Consider the following 18,448-nt stretch of genomic DNA (forward strand, 5'->3'; position numbering starts at 1 on the left):
CATCTCGTATGCAGGTGCCTTTCTATTTAAAGGTATCCCAGCGCCAAGGCTGGCGTGGAAACCGTAGTCATTGAAACCAGTGAAGATAATTTAAAGTGTTAGAAATGAATAATATTATTGCTAATAGTTTTATTCCTACTCAGATCGCGCGGAGCCAGGCGCAGAGCGCTGCAAAAAGCGCTGGTGTCAATGTAGCCCATTCCCAACCTTACAAGCATCCAATAAGTTTGCGTAGCCGTTAGTGCATTTAAGAAGAAAATAATACTACTTATGGTAGTTCTATTCGTACTCAGAACGGGTGTAGCCAAGCGCAGATCGCTGCAAAAAGCGCTTATGCCATTGCAGCCGATACCCAACTTTAGAAGCTTCCGACAAGTTTACGTAGTCATTACTGCATTTAAGAACCCAAGACATCTGTCTAGACTTTGTTTCACCGCACATATACGCTCACAACACCACCAAAACATTCAAAACACCGAAGTAAACACGACAAAAACAACGGGAGGCTGTGTAGTCCAGTGCACCGGCTCATTCCACTGACGAGGGGAGCGCCGAGTGGTGGCGCTACCCGTCCAGCTGCCCGGTCCCTATACGCGGACGACCTAACGCTCTGCGTCCTCACTGGATATCCGGGCGACCAGCAAGACGCACTTCAAGCAGCCATTCAGGTTACCCAACAATACCTGAAAACCCGAGGACTCGAGTGTGCCCCCGAAAAATCTGCCGTTCTAACCCTGTGCAAAAGAACATATAAGAAGCGTCTAGATCCCATACCAGATCCAGAACTTACCATTAATAAGCCACCTGTCCCCAATGTCCCACATCTACGCATATTAGGCCTCACCATACCAAAAGATGGCTCAGGCGCCCAAACTATCTTTCCCTTGCAACGGACTCTTAACCAGCTCATTCACGTCATCCGCAGGGTCTCCCATCAGGGATTTTGGCTAGAAGAAACTGACACCCTGAGCATCATTCACGCCATCCTCATTATCCGGGTTACGTACGCCGTACTTTGCCCTAAAACCCGCGGAGAAGGGAAAGCTAAACATCGCCATACGCCAAGCCTAAAGACCGCCCTTGGACTACTTTCAAAAACAGCAACAAGAAAACTTCTACAGCTCCACGTCCATAATACATGTGAGGAACTGGAAAAAGCTAATCGCATCTCACAACTCCCTCGGCTCAAGCTCACGCCAACATGCAAGGCTACACTTACCCGGCTCGGCTACACGCCTCCCCCAAAATGCGAACATAGGCACCGCATCCCTCTACCCATCCGAAACTCCGTCACAGTCTCACCCATTTCTAGGAATATGCAACCCGTTTACAACAAACCACGCCGAGAAGCCCGGATACGAGCCCCTACACAACGATTTCCAGCCTCTCAATTTACTCGTTACACTAATGGATCTCCGCACCTCCAACAACCCGCCTATGTCGTGAGCGTCACCCACGCGCTAACGATGCAGAACTGACGGCTGCTACAGTTTCCACGACATCTATTGAAGCAGCACAAGAACTTGCCACCGCTCTGGCCGCCACCACTGGAAATGACTACATCACTGTAATGACCGACTCCCAAACCACCTGCCGCAACTTCCTGCTACGTCGCATAAAACCCGCGGGCCTCAAAATTCTGCAAACAGTGCGCCAGCTAAAAGAAATGTACATGATCCGGATCCTCGTTCACGAGTCCTCCGAGGAAAACAAGGCGGCACACGCCGCTGCCCGTGTTTATTTCCACCGGAACATTTCTAAGGAAGGCGAAGACACGCAGCTCTCTCACTCTCCAAAACGTGCTACTCTTAGTTCATACACAGACATCCTTGCCCATTACTGCCACGAACGACGACAGTTCCCCCCTCCCCAACATCCCCATTTATCCACAGCCGAGGCGATTGCCTTTAGCCGACTTCACACAAAATCCTATCCTCGCGCCACTCTCTTTCACGCCATCTACCCCACCTTCTACCATGCTTCCTGTAATTTCTGTTCCCAGCCTCGCACCCTGTACCACATGGTATGGGAGTGTCACAAACTCCATCCCTTATCCTCAATCATCGCTCCACGAACGAGCAGTAAGTGGGCCAGCTGGCCAGCTCGACCTCTAAATCCAGCGTAGCCTGGTGGAGAGTGCGAGGGAAGCAAGCGCGGACCACGTTTTCCAGGACTATAGGAGGCCCCCCCACCGGGCGGGCGCTGAACCATCAGCGCCTGAAGCTCGTTTTAATAAAGTTTTCACTCACTCTCTCACTTACTCACTCACTCCTGCACTTTGTCCTTCTTTAAGAAACCCCCTTTCCCAGTCCTTCATTGTCCTAAAGGAGGCCTTGTGGCCAGCGAAATGGACTTATATATGATGGAGTTGCTGCACCAGTGGCTGGTTCTGAACGCCGAGTCTATGCAAGCATTGCGCAAGGTTACAGCGTTGGGAGGCGTTACGAGGGAGAGGAACAGGAGGTTCTCGCACATGAGTGGTAGGAAATTGCTGTTTCCCTTGATGTCTACTTTAAATCCCCTCATCACTAACATCTGTGTAGATCGATGGTCGGCTAATCCGAGGCGCAGGAAGTGCACTACGCATTTGGTAAGCGCGGTAGGCGAGAAGTAGCCGGCCGCTATCAGCAAGCGGTTGTCAAACTTTGCGGTACACAACTCGCCAACTTCTTTAGAAATACCAAGCACTTCGACGGGCATTGGTAACCAACCCATACGCAAGTAGATAGCCACTCCCACCGCTCCGTTGCAACCTCTGCTAGCGCCGCAGAAGCTCTGTTAATTTAAGCTTTCAGGCTGTGCGAAGTGGGCCTCAGGAAGGGACCGTGAACGGCGTCTTAGGAAGCGAATACCCATCATCGTCAAGCGCACGCCCCCCCCCCCCTCATGTTTTCACCAAGCTTCGCGCAGGCGAGCGTCTCGTGTGGGTACAGCGTACTGCCCCGGCACACTTTGATAATGATGATGGTATGATGATGCCCATGATGATTGCTAGTGGTATCCCCCCTTATTTCTTCTGTTATAGGTAGTAGCTGTCCTAGGAAATATTACCCTCTCTGCTTTTCGTCCACGAGAAAGAGAGAGAGAGAAACAACTTTTATTTGTCCAGTTTGTGGAGGAGACCTAGACCTCCACCCTAGGCGTCCGCCAGGAGCCCTTGGGTCCTAGCAGCGTCTTCGGCTAACTGGACGGCCCAGACTTGATTCGCCGGGTCTGAGCTGAGCAGTACGGTCTCCCACTGCTCATTATTGCTAATTTTGCGGCTCTGAGGAGTCGCCTGAGGACATGCCCATAATACATGTGCAAGATCAGCCCGTTCCTTGCATCTCCGACATTTATCTGAAAACTGTCCAGGATAACAATGACTATACGCGACGGGTTCGGGTACGAGTTCGTCTGAAGATGCCGCCAAACCACAGATTGCCTTTTACTGAGGGAGGGATGAGCGGGAGGGTAGCGGGCTCGTTCAAGCCGGTAATGAGTAGTCAGCTCCCTGTAAGACACAAGCCTGTCTCTGCCCGTCCAGCGAAGCGAGTGAGCGTCTGGGTCAGAAGTGTCGACGCTAGCTTGGTCGGTAAAGCCTCGAGCCGCATCGTGCGCACACTCGTTTCCGGCCAGGCCCGAGTGGGCCGGTGCCCATATCAAGTATATCTTCCCGTTCCGCTCGTCATGGGATCGAGAGTTTAGGATTTGGGACGCCTCGGGTGAAATTCGCCCTCTCGAATAATTTAAAATAGCCGACTTAGAGTCGCTAACAAGGAATTTAATTTTTGGAGAAGCTGTCATCGCCAGGGCGATGGCCGCCTCTTCACCCACCTCTGTGTCCGTCGTGCGGACCGAGCATGAGGCAATTGAATCCCCACGGAAATTGACCACTGCGAGGGCCATGGCGTCGCGAGCAATGTAATCAGCGGCGTCTACGTATATCACGTCCTCTGATTTTTCATATCTTTTCTGTAGGGCTTTGGCCCTGGCCTGTCGCCGCTCTTGGTTATGTACGGGGTGCATGTTTTTCGGTAGCGGTGGTATGTACATGCGATCCCCTGTTTCCGCTGGTAGGTCTATTTTGGTTCGGGATATCCCTGCGGGAAAAATGCCAAGCGATTTGAGGATCTGTCTGCCGGTTAGAGTCTGGATAAGTCGCTCCCGCTGTGACAGCCTTTGAGCTTTGATAATCTCGCTGAGGGTATTGTGAAGCCCGAGTTCCTCAAACCGTTCGGTTGGGGCTGTTAACGGGATCCCTATGGCCTGTTTATAAGCCCGCCTTATTATGGCATTTAGCTTGGCTTCTTCATCGCGTTTCAGGTGCAGGAATGGGGCGACTTATGTTACTCTACTAATGACGAAGGCTTGTACCAATCTCACGAGGTTGTGTTCTTTCATCCCGTGGTGTCGATTGGCTATTCGTGAGATCAGGCGAGTTGTTTGGTGTACGCTCTTTTCGAGAGCGAGTATGGTCTCTGAATTGTGTCCGTTGGCCTGGATGCGGAGGCCCAGGACTCAGATACTTGAAACTGTCGGGATGCGTTGGCCTCCGCATGTAAAGAGCTGAATGTCCGGAGGTACTGAGTCTGCCCGTCGTCCCCTGCTAGTCGGGCGATAGAGTAGAAGCGCTGATTTCTCTGGAGAGCAGTTCAGGCCACGAGGGATCACGTAAGTTTCTATTACCGCTATTGCCCTTTGTAGTGTGTCTTGTATCTGTCCGTCACTGCCACCCGGAACCCAGAGCGTGACGTCATCTGCATACAAGCTGTATTGCAAGCCGCGAATGTTATCCAGTTGTTCGGGGAGGCCAATCATGGCTACGTTGAACGAGAAATCTAATGTTTTCGTCGCCTCGACAGCCTTGAAGTTAACTCCTCTGTGTTACCCTTAAATCCTACAGCTTCTGGAAGACGAATATCTCCCTCAAGTAGATTTGGATGGATACCATCGCATTCTAACACCATGTGCCGAAGCGTAGAAGAGTATCGGAGAAACGTATCGCGCCGCCACTGCGAACCACCCTCCCCTCACAGTCTCCCCCTTTGCTTTCTTTCACACTTCGGTTTTCCCATCGTTCGCTCGGTTACACAGCCATCCCCGCCGCCAAAGCTCAGATGCAGCCGCCGAAGGGCTGCACCCAAAAATGTCACCCGACCTTGGCGCTCGTGTCTCCAGTACTAAGTCCCGACTATTAAGAGGGATGGCGCAGCAGTGCTAACGCGGCAAACCTGAACCCAGAAAACGTTCAATGGGTTACCCGATACAGCAGGGGAAATGCGTGAACGGTGAGTGGGTGAGGTAGAAGAGGCAGCTGCGCTTGCATGGGCATTAGAAGAATATCATCTTTCGAAAAAACTCGCAGCGAGCCGAGCAGATTCCTACTATTATAAACGAGAAGGTCAAAAACGAAAATAGCATGCCCAGCTTTTCAAAAGCTGTCTGGGAGCCACCAATTGGACAGGTAAAATTCGTCTTAAATATTTTATTCAAAGTAGCAATCGCGATCCCTCATTAACTGATCATTATTCAGATATAGCTATGTTCCATGTCCATATAACACAACTAAAAATCCCAATTCTCCTGCCGAACTTGAAAATGTCACGCAGAAAAGAATCGGCAACAAAAACCCTTTCTGGATACTAGGTTGTGTAATCGGCTTTAAGAACACTAACCATGCAGAACATGCCAAAGCTAAAATTGTAATCGCCAGACCGTTTGTTTATAAAGCTGGAGTAGCGCATTCGCCGCCCAAATTCAAAAAACACGATCTAAAAGCACATTATAGTTAAACCCTAGGAAGATTGTGCTGTATTATGCCAACATTATTTTATTAGCAGTAATCTTATTCTTCTGGCAGTTAGGCGACCCTAAACGTCTCCACAGGAAAAGGCCAATTATGATACAACTTCGCCTCAAGGATAGATTATTTCTGGGCATTCCAGGAAGAAATAACCTAAATAAATTGCGAAATAAAGTGACTTCTGTGTTTTCTTGATACGTCATACTCCTTTATTTTAGAAGGTTTTCCGTAATCGTAACCACGCGTTGTGGAGGGGGTAGCACGACAGCAGGTATTGAAGTGTATAAAGGCTTTCCACTCCTGATCAATGAAATGTATAGTTTGATGAATATTCGTATATCCCCGAAGATACAGCTCCGCTTTGACTTGCACTGTAAGTAAAGAGACTTACCCACTTCCGGACGTTATGTTATACCACTTTGTGCAGTACCGAGCAGTGTGACAACTTCCATTCAAAGATATTTTTGAGGCCATAGTGCACTTTATGTTATCGCCTTGGTTGCGATTGTTGTAAAAGTTTCGGTACATTAGGTACATATTATCGCCAGGCCCGCTTATAAACTGGAACAACAAGAACGACGTTAGCCACGGCATTACTTTCACTTATTGTCTGTAAATTTTACAAAAGACGTACTAGTTTGTAGAGTACCTTTCACAACTTTTTGCAAACACCAAGTGTTCACGCGATACTGCATATAACAGAAAATTGGCTCATGCATTTATCCGGAGATCACGACAAACGTTTCTGCACCGAGTCTTCCCATTTAGCGCCGCATCAGCCTGAGGCGGCTATTTCCCCCGTGGACGTTCCAAAAGGAAACCACGTACACGCTGACGATAAACTGCCCTGCCGCCTAAATCCGTCTGGCGTTCAATCAAGCTCTACAAACACGCAGCCAGCTTCCTTCAAGGTTGGCATCAAACCAAAGAAGAGTGTCAACATCCGTCAAATCACGACGAAAGCTTTTCTGCAAACACTATCAGCATGTCCGCATTCTCAGGGTCACAATGGCTGCACCTTTCACCGAGACACCAACCCAATTTTTGTATGGTTAGCTTCACTATAGGTAGTCCATAAGTTTTCAAACCTCGCCCATATGTCCGTCTCCCCCCGACTTAAGACATTATGTTGTGTCGGACGTCGATGCCTGTGAATATCCGACGTGCTCCCGGACACTATCCCATGCGAAACGCATCACGTCCTCGTGGCCCAGGTCCTGCCTGGCCGCATCAGCAGGAACGCCCGCTCCATACTCCTCCGCATGCTGCTCGATTGCTGCAACGTGGTGGCAGCCCGCTTGCACCGACAAGGCCGCCGGTCGTCGTCCACATGTGCAGACTGCCCAGAGCCTGAGACCCTGGAGCACCTGCTCTGCTCTTGCCGCCACCCCGATGCCCCGTGAGAACAGCTTCGGGCCGCATTTTCAGCATCTCGGGCTGCGCAGCCACACTCTAATGGACCTGCTTTTCCCGGCGAGCCCCAGCTCAATGCGGCGGGAAGCATTCCGATTTGTCCTGGCCTTCCTCGAGGAGACCAACCTCATCCAATGGCTGTAGCCCAATGCCTGCCGACCAGCCTTACGCACTCCTCATCTTTCTTTCTCTCCCATTTTTACTGTCCCCATTTGTTCTCACCTATCTCCTTTCATTCCCCCTCTCCTCTTCTCACGGACTGGTTGTATGCTGGTGAACTCCCAAATGAGTTCATAAATAACCCCAGTCCACTCTTTTTCCACTTTCTATATCAATAAACCACTCACTTACTCACAGTCGTTGTACGTGCCTAGTAGATGTTCTTTGCCACCAAGAACCGCCGGTGCGATTCATCTAGAATGGATGCATCCTTCTCCCTCGGCCTTACAAGACGAGGCCAGTATTTTGTTACCAATGCATTCAACAGGGTCACATTCCTACATCCTGCTCCAATACGCCGCCTACTCTGACCCCAGCCAACCCGAACGTGGCCACTGAAAAGAAGGCTGTCCTTAAATTGCGTTGAGGACTGTGCAATTCTGATGAGCATGATATCACAGAAGAAAGCGTCCAACAAATCTTAACACTAAGCCGCGAACGCGTGCGAACCACTCCCAATTTTTCAACGGCTCCCGCTTTCGAACCGGTACGATCTCTTAGCTTTCAACGACGGTAACGATGACATTGAAGATCACGCACCAGAACGTGTTTCTCTTACCCCACCTACGACTTCGACGTCATGCAGCGAGATGGTGCGAATTCGTCGTCCTCATCAGCGCGACTGTCTTCAAGACACCTGTTAAGATCGAGGGGTTGCATCGAGTGGTACGAAGACTAGCCGGAGAGGTTTCTTTTTGTGTGTTTGTTTTGACTATGAGCGCCGGAGGTTGGAGCAGCCTTTCGAGTGCCGTTTTTTTTTTTTTTGTTCTTCTCTCTTGGTCGGGGGCCGCGGACCCTGCTCAACGCGTCGGCAGCGGAAAGAAACCGTTTGCCGCTAATTCTCAGAAGCAGGAGAGGAGCGAGGCCGTGTGGTGCATTGCTCGCACCGGGCGCGTCGGGTGTACAGTTCGGGAGCGGACCGGAAGCGGCCGGTCGTAAATCGCTGGGCAGACTCGACGCAAAGACCGGCCACTTTCTTTAAACAAATCACGACACTGTGCCCGTCCGTTTTGAAATGGGGAATTCGGGGAATGACCGGAAGCCGCTGCAGAAGGCCGCTGGGAAGCGGGGATGAAGCGATGGCGGCGATCCGCGTAAACACACTGCGCCAACACGACACAGATGTGCATTGGAACGACGGTTCGGGATTTATTGCTTTCGGTCTCTGTGACGGTACTCCTAAATCAGTGTAACAACGCGTCAGACTTGGGTAGTTTGTTGGTTTTTAGTGTCGCGGCTTCCGGTGCGAGTCCTGTCGGAGTATTGATGTCTAGTTTGCGTGGGAATGGGAAAAGGGTTTTGGACAAGGGGTGGGCCAATTGCCTAATTATGAGCTCCGCCTGTGGGTGGCTGTGCGGCTTATAAACGGCCAGAACTGTTAATTATGTGACCTCCTCTCTTTCTTTGGTTCCGCCTTCCTTGGAGGCGTGGTTTTTGTAAGAAAACCAAGGGGTTCGGTGTACAGGTGGAGGGGAGAGCCCCGCTTGATGCGGGCTCGTCTCGAGCTCTCCTCGAGCAATGGTACTGCGATGTCTGTTGTAACCTAGTGTAAATATTGTATTAAAGTGTACAGTTTGTGGAGTAGACCGTTGTCAGCTATGTGTCTTCGACCAGCGAGCCATCTTCAAAATGAACATCATCATCACCGATCTCATCCATCCATCGTAACTTCAACTACACCCACCTAAATACGCCTGCCCTCGAAGACATTCAACTTCGCCTGCAGGTACTACAAACCAAGGCGACAAATTTGTCCGCTGGTTGCGCTCAGTTGCTGGCCTAACGGCGCTCAAAGAAGGTTTCTGCAGATAGGAACTCATGTGAGGCTACAGCTTCCGCATAGACTACGTCCCCGCCTCCACCTCTTCCAGCATCCACTCCAGGAGCAGCCCTCATCTCGTAGGAGTCTGATGCCTTCTCTATTTTTACCTACGTGGTGCAGCAACCGCATATATTAGCCACAACTCTGGCAGCATGCATTCGCTGAATACCACTCCCGCCGTACTCGCCACCGACACTGTACTACAATAGAACTAGGGGGGGCCTGCCTCAAAAGCTGGGTGAACTTAAGAAACGCTCTCGCCTAGGTTCACCGCTCGCATAAGCTCTAATGCTTCAGGAAATGAACGGCCTACCCCGTATCCCCTTCTTAACTGGCTACGCGTCTCCAGCAATAATTGACCGCCGTTACATACAACCGACGCCAAGCGGTAAGGCCGTGGCGTATGTCCTCACAGGCCTTCCCCAGACGCCCGTTGACCTCCACACCTGGTGCTCACTACGGCCGAAAACGGTTGCTATGAAAGTTCGGCTGCGCCCCTGTGCAGTGATCCTTGTATCCTGGTATGTGCATCCACAAAGTGGTCATGCCCGGCGTGTTCGGTCTTTGTGGATTTACTACCTCCGAGCACAACATGCTCTCAATTAGGCGAGGCGAAGTCTTACCGCAGCACCCCCCCCCGCCCCTACCTCAAGTAAAAACTAGCTTTTAAATGCGTAAGAATTTCTAAAGTTAATATTGTCAGGAGAAGACGATGAAGAGGGAAACGCAGGGTGGCTCTGTCATGCCAGCCTACGACGACGAAGAAGATCTGTGGGTGCGGTCGCTTGCTTCTAAGCTGCTTGATTTTTCGCTTTCCTGGGTCAGGTGATCGGCCAACCTTCAGGCGGATTAGCGGTTGTTTCCCGTCATTCTTTTGGTCTTTTCTTTTCTTCCAGGTTGCTGGTTTCCGCGCCTGGATGTCTTTTGAGTCTCCTGGTCGGGGGAGTTCCCCCTGGGCGGCCTCTATTCGTCCGCTGGACGTGCAATTGGAAGCCCTAAAGCGCAGTGGGGTGGGCAGCATCCCCGTGGCCCTGGTGCCAGTAAGTGGCGGATTCATCCGGCTGAAAAACCCGCGGGCTGTACAGGCGGCACTTCGAGCGGATACTGAGAAGTTTTAGCACATTACGGAGGTTCGCCCGTTTGGCAAAGGTGGCGTCTTGTGCCGATCGTCAGACGAGACCTGTGTCACTGACCTTTTGAAATGTACAATGTTTGCCTCTGTTCAGGTGAGTGCATTTATCCCCCCTCACCTTGCTTGCGTGAAGGGCATCGTTCGAGGTGTTGATGTTCAGATTACCACTCAGGAGGTAGCGGGAGTCAGCTCAGCTTACAGTTGCAGCCGTGTTGTAGAGAAAAACAGGGTGCCAACAGAATCTGTCATTGCTACATTTGTTGGGATGCAATGTCCATCGGAGATTAAAGTATGGCCACTCATTTACCGTGTGGAACCTTTCCCTTCTCGGCCTCTTCAGTGCCACAGCTGTTGGCGTTTTGGCCACACATCCAAGACATGCAAATCGTCTCCCCGGTGTCGCGCATGCGGTGAGAGCCATTCTGTCGAGCTATGCACTGCCCAAGATGCCAAATGTTGTTTGTGTGGAGCGGCACACCCAGCTGACTATTCTAATTGCCCTGCGAGAGCTCAAGAAGTCCAAGTTGTCGAGGTCATGGGTAAGCGCCGCTGCTCGCGCGGGGATGCTGTTACAATTGTCAAAGAAAGGACACATGGTTACGCTGGAGTTACGGCCAAACACTCCCCATCACTTGCTGATGCAGCCGTAGTGAGTACCATTGTTGCCGCGGTTGAACAAGCCGTTGCCAAGCTCCAACAGCCTTCCCTCGCTGACCCAGCTTTTGCTTCCGTTGTAGCAGCGGCTGTTGAGAAGGGTGTCTCTTCAGTAATCACCCAGTTAACTTCCACCATAATCGAGTGCGTGTCTCGCACAGTGGTGACTCAGCTGGCGCCATATGTGCAGCCCGCTCCCCTTTTGTGTACCTCCTCTCCCCAAGTGATCCAGCAAGTTTCCACCGCCCCTGATGGTCCGCTGCTCTCAACAGCTAATATTGCCTCGGATTCTGTTAGTCTCGTCTACTCTCGCTACTTCGGTGCGTGGATCGGAACATCCTACTTACGCTGAGGCTGGTTCTTCGTCTGTTCGTGGTCCTACGGCCGACACAGAGTATTTGCCTCCCCTTTCGCCCTCTTCAGACTCGGACATGGAGCTTCAGGCTTGGCCTATGGAGACCGTTCATCAGTCTAGTAAACGTTCCGGATCACCCAGTACCGAAACTCTGGTAGTGCAGCCAAAAGCAAAATCAAGGTAAATCTGTTTCAAAGACCAAGAATCAGATGTTAGAGGCTGCAGTTGATGCAGCCGGTCTCACTAAATCATAGGGGTTCTAAACGTTATTCAGTGGAATTGTCGCTCGGTTTCTGCAGGCTTTGCGGATTTACTTTGTCTGTGCTCACAATTTTCCCCAGACGTAATTTGGCTACAGGAAACCTGGCTTAGTAGAAACCAAAAATTTGGTATTTATAATTACCGCACCTTTCGACTAGACAGGCCAACCGGAGGTGGCGGTCTGTTCGGTTTATTATCAACATAGTTTGCCCGCAACGCGAAGGTGTCCTTCCAACTTCAACGCCCAGACTGTGAAATTTTACTGCTGGAACTAAAGCTACCTGGTTGCCTCCCCTTCTCATTGGCCAACGTGTACTTTCGTAGTGGCGTCATGGATTCCGAACCACTTGATTTGGCTATTGCTTCGGCTGTACCTCCCATTATCTTTGCAGGAGACTTTAATTCCCACCACGTTACTTGGGGCTTCAGGACGGATTCTTGCGGTAATCGATTGCTGGATTGGATTACAGATAACAGCTTGACATGCATAAATTCGGATTCTCCAACCTACCATAAGAGACAAACGCAATCTGTTTTTTGGATTTAACTATATCTTCTCGAGGTGTTTCAGTGCCTTATTGGTCGACCGTTGATGGCGGGTGGAGTAGTGACCACATCCCAATAGTTTTTGACATCGGGTGTCCCATCCGTTTAATTAACCGCCAGAGCCATTCTTTTGTTAACTATAAAAGGTTTCAATCCTCTCTGAAGGAGTCCCTGTCCTCTCTGGTCACACAAAATGAAGCTGAATGTGAGACAGGACTTTGTTCCGCCCTTTCCACTTCAGCTCAGTCGTCATTATTTGAAGTGATGTCGAAGAAGTCAGTATTGCCTAGTCCCTGGTGGTACGAAGAATCTTCGCGCAGCTTTAGACGTAGAGAGGCGGCCTGGAAGAAACTTTGCCAGAACCTATCCCCGCTTAACTGGTGTAACTACAAATATTTTTCAGCGGTATTCAAACGCGCTGTTTCTAATGCTAAACAGACTTATGAGACAGATCGATCTTTGTTTCTCTCCGAGCCTAACAATAAGCGTGCGCTTTTTCGCTTTCTTCGATCGCGGAAAGCAGTATCCTCTCCAGATAATACAGACTGTGGTGCTATCTTCAGGTGAACTCTCAAAGTCCCTAGAGCCGATAGCTGATGGGCTACAAGCTTGTTTTTCGTCTTCCTTAGCGATGTCATTTACTCCGCCAGACGTGGTAGACGACTTCATAGAGGTAACGCTCTCAGAGCTCGCTGACGTCATGACTAAATTCACTGCTGCAGCTCCTGGCCCAGATGGCATTACAACTGAAATGCTGAAATTATTATTTGACGAGGCTCCCAATAATTTATTTAACATGATCAATTATTCTATTAGACATGCATGGATCCCTGATGTCTGGCGTCTCGCCAAAATACTTCCGGTACTTAAGAATGCTGGTCAGGGCCTCTTGATTGAAAACGTCAGGCCTATTGCGTTGACATCTAACGTGGTTAAATTAATCGAGCGGATTTTGCAGCAGCGCATAATGCAATTGGTGTCCAGTTCTAGAATTTTTAGCCCAAGACAAATTGGTTTCCGCCCTGGGTGTTCGATTTGAAGTGCGCATATGGACATTGAAAGCCGGATTAAACTAGCTTTCGGCCCTAGTAACCCTTGATGTATACAAAAGCTTTTGATAGCGTCGAATACCCTGTGTTGTTGTCCCGGTTACAAGTCTTAAACTTCCCAAGATAAATCATAGCTTGGATTTGTGAATTTCTGAGAGACAGGCAGTTCAGTTGTGTAAAATGTAATGTTACTTCCTCACAGCGGCCAGTCTAGGGGCGTACCGCAAGGGGCGGTCGTTTCCCCTGTTCTTCCTAACATCCTTGTAAGCGCTATTCCGGTGGTTTCTGGTGTCTCCACATATGTATATGCCGACAATATTGCGTTTTTTGCATCAGCACCTGACATTCAATCTCTTTATGAATAATTGCAGTCTTATCTAAACATTATTGCCTCCTGGTTGGCCAGTATTTGTCTCTCTATGAATGTGAACAAATGTTCCTTATTAGTTTTTCCGATCTCAGGTCCTGTTAACATTACTCTCAGTTACCGACAGTGCATAATTCCTCAGTTCCTTCTTTAAAGTACCTCGGGAATATTTACACCAGTGAACTTGACTCGATCCCACATATAGCCCTCATTGAGGCCAAAGGTGCACGTGCTGTTGGGATGTTGAGAAGTCTCAGTCATAGAAAGAAGGGCATGCGCAGAGAGACCCTTCTTATGATATACAGAATGTACGTTCGCCCCATTTTAGAGTTTGGGTGCGTGTTATTCGCTGGGTGCGCCGCGTATAAGCTTCATCGTCTGGTTATTCTGGAGCGCCAGGCTCTTCGCTGCTGCTTAGGGTTGCCTAAGAATGCAGCAAATGCAGTAGTTTACTTGGAAGCGCGCGTTCCTCCTCTGCTTAATAGGTTCCGGATACTGACTGTTGAAACTTTTCTGGCAGCTTAGAGCTCTCAGGTGAACAGGGAGCAGTTTATCTTTATTGCAGCACCTTGTGCGTTTATGGTGCACCAATGGCCCTGGTCCTTATGTCCACAAAGCACTTTGGTACAGAGCTTCCTCTCTCCATTGGGTGTAGCAATAAATCAGGTTATTCCAAATACTGACAGGCACCTCTTTCTATCAATTTCCGGAACATTTTCCCCAAAAATGCTAAACTTTTACCAGCCCGGCTGCTCAATCGTCTTCTCGAAGGTTATTTGGCCTCCGTGCAGCCAGGGGCTATAATATATACAGATGCCTCTCAACCAGAAGAAAAAATTTCCCCGCATTTCCCCGAGGGGAAGAATGTGAAAGTGCGAATGCAGGAGTTGAATTTGCGCGGTTCGGTAATGTTCGCGAAAGAGAGATCACACACACACACAACTACAAAGAAAGAAAGATGCATTTATTCACAGACACCTATTTGTGTTGTCGTTGTACTTGATTGCTAGAGCGGATCTCAGCTTTGAAATTTCGTGTCAGTACTCCTTTAAGCGGGTGCATTAGCCCTTCTCACGCCCGATTCTTGGCCAATCGCCCTAAGTGGGTATGTGCTGAAGAAATTAGGAACTCTTCTTGGCCAATCGCCCTAAGTGGGTATGTGGTGCGGACGGACGGACGGCGGTGGACGCGTGATTCAGGGTCGCTTAAGAAGTGAATTCGCACTTAAAATTCGGTATAGGAATATTTTCCCTTTCCCTTAACTGGACCTTTTCGGTTCGTCTGGGTGATTTTAATCCCATATTCTTCGCGGAATTCCTGGCAATTGTCCTGGCGCTACGAAAGCTGGATGTTTCAATTACATCTCCAATGATAATTTCCAAATCTTTTTCTGTATGCTTAGCTCTTTCTTCCCCTAAAGACATTCCCCTTCTGCGGACGTTTCGGTCACTCCTGCCACCTCACTTCACTGAAATTAACCTTCTTTGGGTTCCTCGTCATGCAGGGATAACATTCAACAAGACTGCCGACTCTCTAGCAAGGATAGCACTTTCTGGGCCTGTAGTAGACGTCGTAGAGCCGACACCTTTAATAACAGCAGCTAGGTACCGTAGGATGCTGAAACTCCAAGTACAGCAAGAATCGAGTTTATTATCATTAAGAGATTTTAATCATCTTAAATTCTCATGGAAACCTGAATGATGCCCCTCACGCAACTTAGAGGTGGTTATTACACCCTTACGTTGTCGAGTACCCAAGTTAAACAGGTATTTACACAGGTCTCGTCTGGCGCCAACAGCTCTGTGCAGCTATTGCAACGAAGATGAGTCTGTCGAACACTACCTTTTGACATGCCGACGTTTTTCCCGACTGAGACGTCAGTCCCTGGAGGTGCCGCTTTGCAGTTTGGGGATATCCCTAACAGTGCCGGCTTTGCTATCGTTCGGGACATCCGAAACGGGGTTCTGCCGCCGGGATGTATGCTCTGCCCTCCTGCGCTACATTGAAAATTCAAAACGATTCTCTTTATGATTGCGATTGGTCACCCTCGCTTTGATTTTTCAGGATTTTTTTTTCTCAAAACTTTTTCCAAGCGGTCTAAATTATCTTTCCTAAGCGTATCGTGATCAGATAAGAATTCCATTCATTTTAACCATCCTCTGTTGATTGGCCGATCCCCTGATTGGGTATGTGCCATCCCTAAAGGCGCAACAACAACAACAGCACGCTGCCTGCGTGGGCTCTGGCGTGGCCGCCATGTAAATAAGCTGTAAATAGATCGTTCATCATTCTTCGCCATGGTTCCTGTCATCTGTGCTGCCTCCACGTTACATTTTGGTAGAGTGTGCGGGTCCCTCCCCGTCCTGGTCCCAGCTTCTCACAACTCATCGGCCTCGGCGCAATTGTCGAGAGGGCGTGACCCACGTCGACAGCCTCAGCCCCGCCGCTACCAGCACTCGATGACGTCCCCGGGCCCACCCCGTATCCCCAGCCCGTGGCGAGCCGATTCAGAACCGCCATGACCCGATGACGTGACCAGACGATGACGACGTGGTCCCCAGCCCCCTAGTACGACGTGGTTCCGGATACCTTCGACGTTTCGTCGGTGCCTTGATGAGGTCGTGTCGCGGAACCAGTCATTGCCTACACCATCATCACGCGTAAGTGGCGGCAAGGACTTCACTGTACATTGTCATCGCATCTTTCGTCCTCACCACGTCGCCTGCCACGGTGGCGTCGACCGGGACGGTCGCTTTCAACCGGGGGGACATGTTACGAGAAGACGATGAAGAAGAAAACGCAGCGTGGCTCTGTCATCCCAGCCAACGCCGACGAAGAAGATCTGTGGGTTCGCGCTGCCTGCGCATGCTCTGGCGTGGCCAAGAAGGACGGAACGTATCACTCACCGGGGATAGAACACTGCACGGCGATCACACACACCGCAGGCAGGGGATCGCGGCTTGGCAAACATCCACGTGACATGTGCCCCCCCCCCCCCCCCGTCCAGAAAGCATCGTCCCGATGCGTGCAAATCTATTGGAAAAAAATTACCCCATCTTCCCGTGGGGAACCCTGATGAGGATGCGAAGCATCGTGGCGGTTCCGTGTGGTTCCATTGTGTTGCCGTTATGTTGAGTGATCTGGTTTTTACTAGCGCCAGGGGGAATTCCGCGTCCGGGTCCACACCGGTGGCAAAGGCACGCAAGTGCTGTTGTGTTACGGCGAGTAGGCGGTGGTTCTCGAGGCGCCGAAACTCGTCCATCATGTTCTTGTCGATGTTGTCTCTGTGGAACAATCGGTAGTCTCCGTCAGCTTTGGTGAGGTAAAGGTTGTTGACATTGGTGCACCGGTTGAGAGCAATGTACACGCCCTCCTCTTCGCAGCTTTGTTGTTGTTGTTGTTGTTGTTGTTGTTGTTGTTCCTTTGAATATTGGCGCATACCCAATCAGGGGATCGGCCAAACATCAGTCGTTAATTCGAATGAGATTCAAAGAAAATTAGAAAATTAGAATGATTCAAAGAAAATTATAAAAATTTGGAAGCTTTTCTTTTTCTTGTGTTGGAGGAATTGAGTTTGGAATTTGGTTAATATTGAAACAAAAAAAAAGGAAATAAGTAAATAAATAATTAAATAAAAAAAAAATAAGAAGAGGAAGAAGAAGAAGGTCTTCCTCGGCGGTTCCCCTACGGGAAGATGACGACGGTGGTTGAACGCGAACCTATCTAGTGATGGATTCTTTGGTTGGCCAATCCCTAGGGGCATCCTGCCACAATCAGCATCAGAGGCGCTGCGGACGGGGCTGGTTGAGCTGCAAGGCGCGTGGCGCTTCCCGCCACAGCTTTCCCACGGGAAATTCAGCATCCCCCTCTAAAGTTTTCAGTTCGTCGTTTCCGTTGACGTTCAGCTTCGCGTGCCTTCGTTGTACCAGTAGCTTCTTGACGTAGTTTGAATGAGTCAAGGACATAAGGCGCGTTCGTAGCACTTGCTCCTGTCCCGGATTTGTAGCGTAGTGGGAAAAGCACCGCGTACCTCCGGTTGCGGCCTGAGAGTCGTGGGATCGAAACCGGGCGCCGCTAACTATTTCTTTTTTTATAGTGTAGTATCGTGGAGCTGTGGGTGTAAGGAGGAGAGTTGCGCATTCGCAGTGAGCGTGTGGACGGCGCCGCCATCAACGACAGAGGACCAGGCGAGCCTAAGAAATGCTGCGCATTTAAAAAATGAATGCGCCTGCGGCATTGTCCCTCAAAGTGTGAGGTAGGGCTTCATACCCACGACATGAACGACGTCAGGGCGGCTGTTACGCCGGCGTTGAGAAACGATTCCATCGTCCACAACCTTGTAGGTTACGCCGCTAAGTTGGCGCAAAACTCTATAAGGACCAAAGTAGTGTTTGAGGAGCTTTTTAGAGAGACCTCGACGTCGAACAGGAGCTCATACCCACACTCGTTCGCCGGGTTTGAAAACGGCAGCCCTGTGACGGAGGTTGTAACGGTGCGTGTCATAGCCTTGTTGCTGCCTTGTTCGTACGCGGGACAGTTGACGCGCCTCTTCCGCTCGTTCCGTAAGCTCATTTAACTGCATGTTGTTGTTGCTGGAGTCGTGAGACAGCATTGCGTCCAACATAGTGGTCACGGGTCGGCCATAAAGGAAGAACGGCGTCATCCGGGTTGTGTCTTGTTGAGTGGTATTCTAAGCGAATGTGACGTATGGCAATACGGCGTCCCAGGTCTTATCCTCGGCGTCGGTGCACGTACTCGGCATATCCGCTATTGCCTTTTTGAGATGTTCACGTTTGTCTGCGGGTGGTACACTGTTGAGGTCCGATGTGAAGTACCGCTACGTTG

At 50.1% G+C, this 18,448-nt stretch overlaps 1 long non-coding RNA gene across 3 annotated transcripts in view; it reads right to left on the bottom strand.

The window, feature by feature from the left end:
• The window catches only part of LOC144167378 (uncharacterized), a 44,872-nt gene that overhangs the window by 14,204 nt on the left and 12,220 nt on the right, over positions 1-18,448 (bottom strand). For all 3 annotated transcript variants that reach the window (XR_013321976.1, XR_013321974.1, XR_013321975.1), the window contains one exon: positions 6,177-6,346. This is a non-coding gene — a long non-coding RNA (uncharacterized LOC144167378). The remainder of the gene's footprint in view (positions 1-6,176; positions 6,347-18,448) is intronic.

The sequence above is a fragment of the Haemaphysalis longicornis genome, unplaced genomic scaffold (assembly GCF_048455015.1).
Source record: "Haemaphysalis longicornis isolate Haplotype H1 unplaced genomic scaffold, Haemaphysalis longicornis Haplotype H1 scaffold_2, whole genome shotgun sequence".
Taxonomy (NCBI): Eukaryota; Metazoa; Arthropoda; class Arachnida; order Ixodida; family Ixodidae; genus Haemaphysalis; species Haemaphysalis longicornis.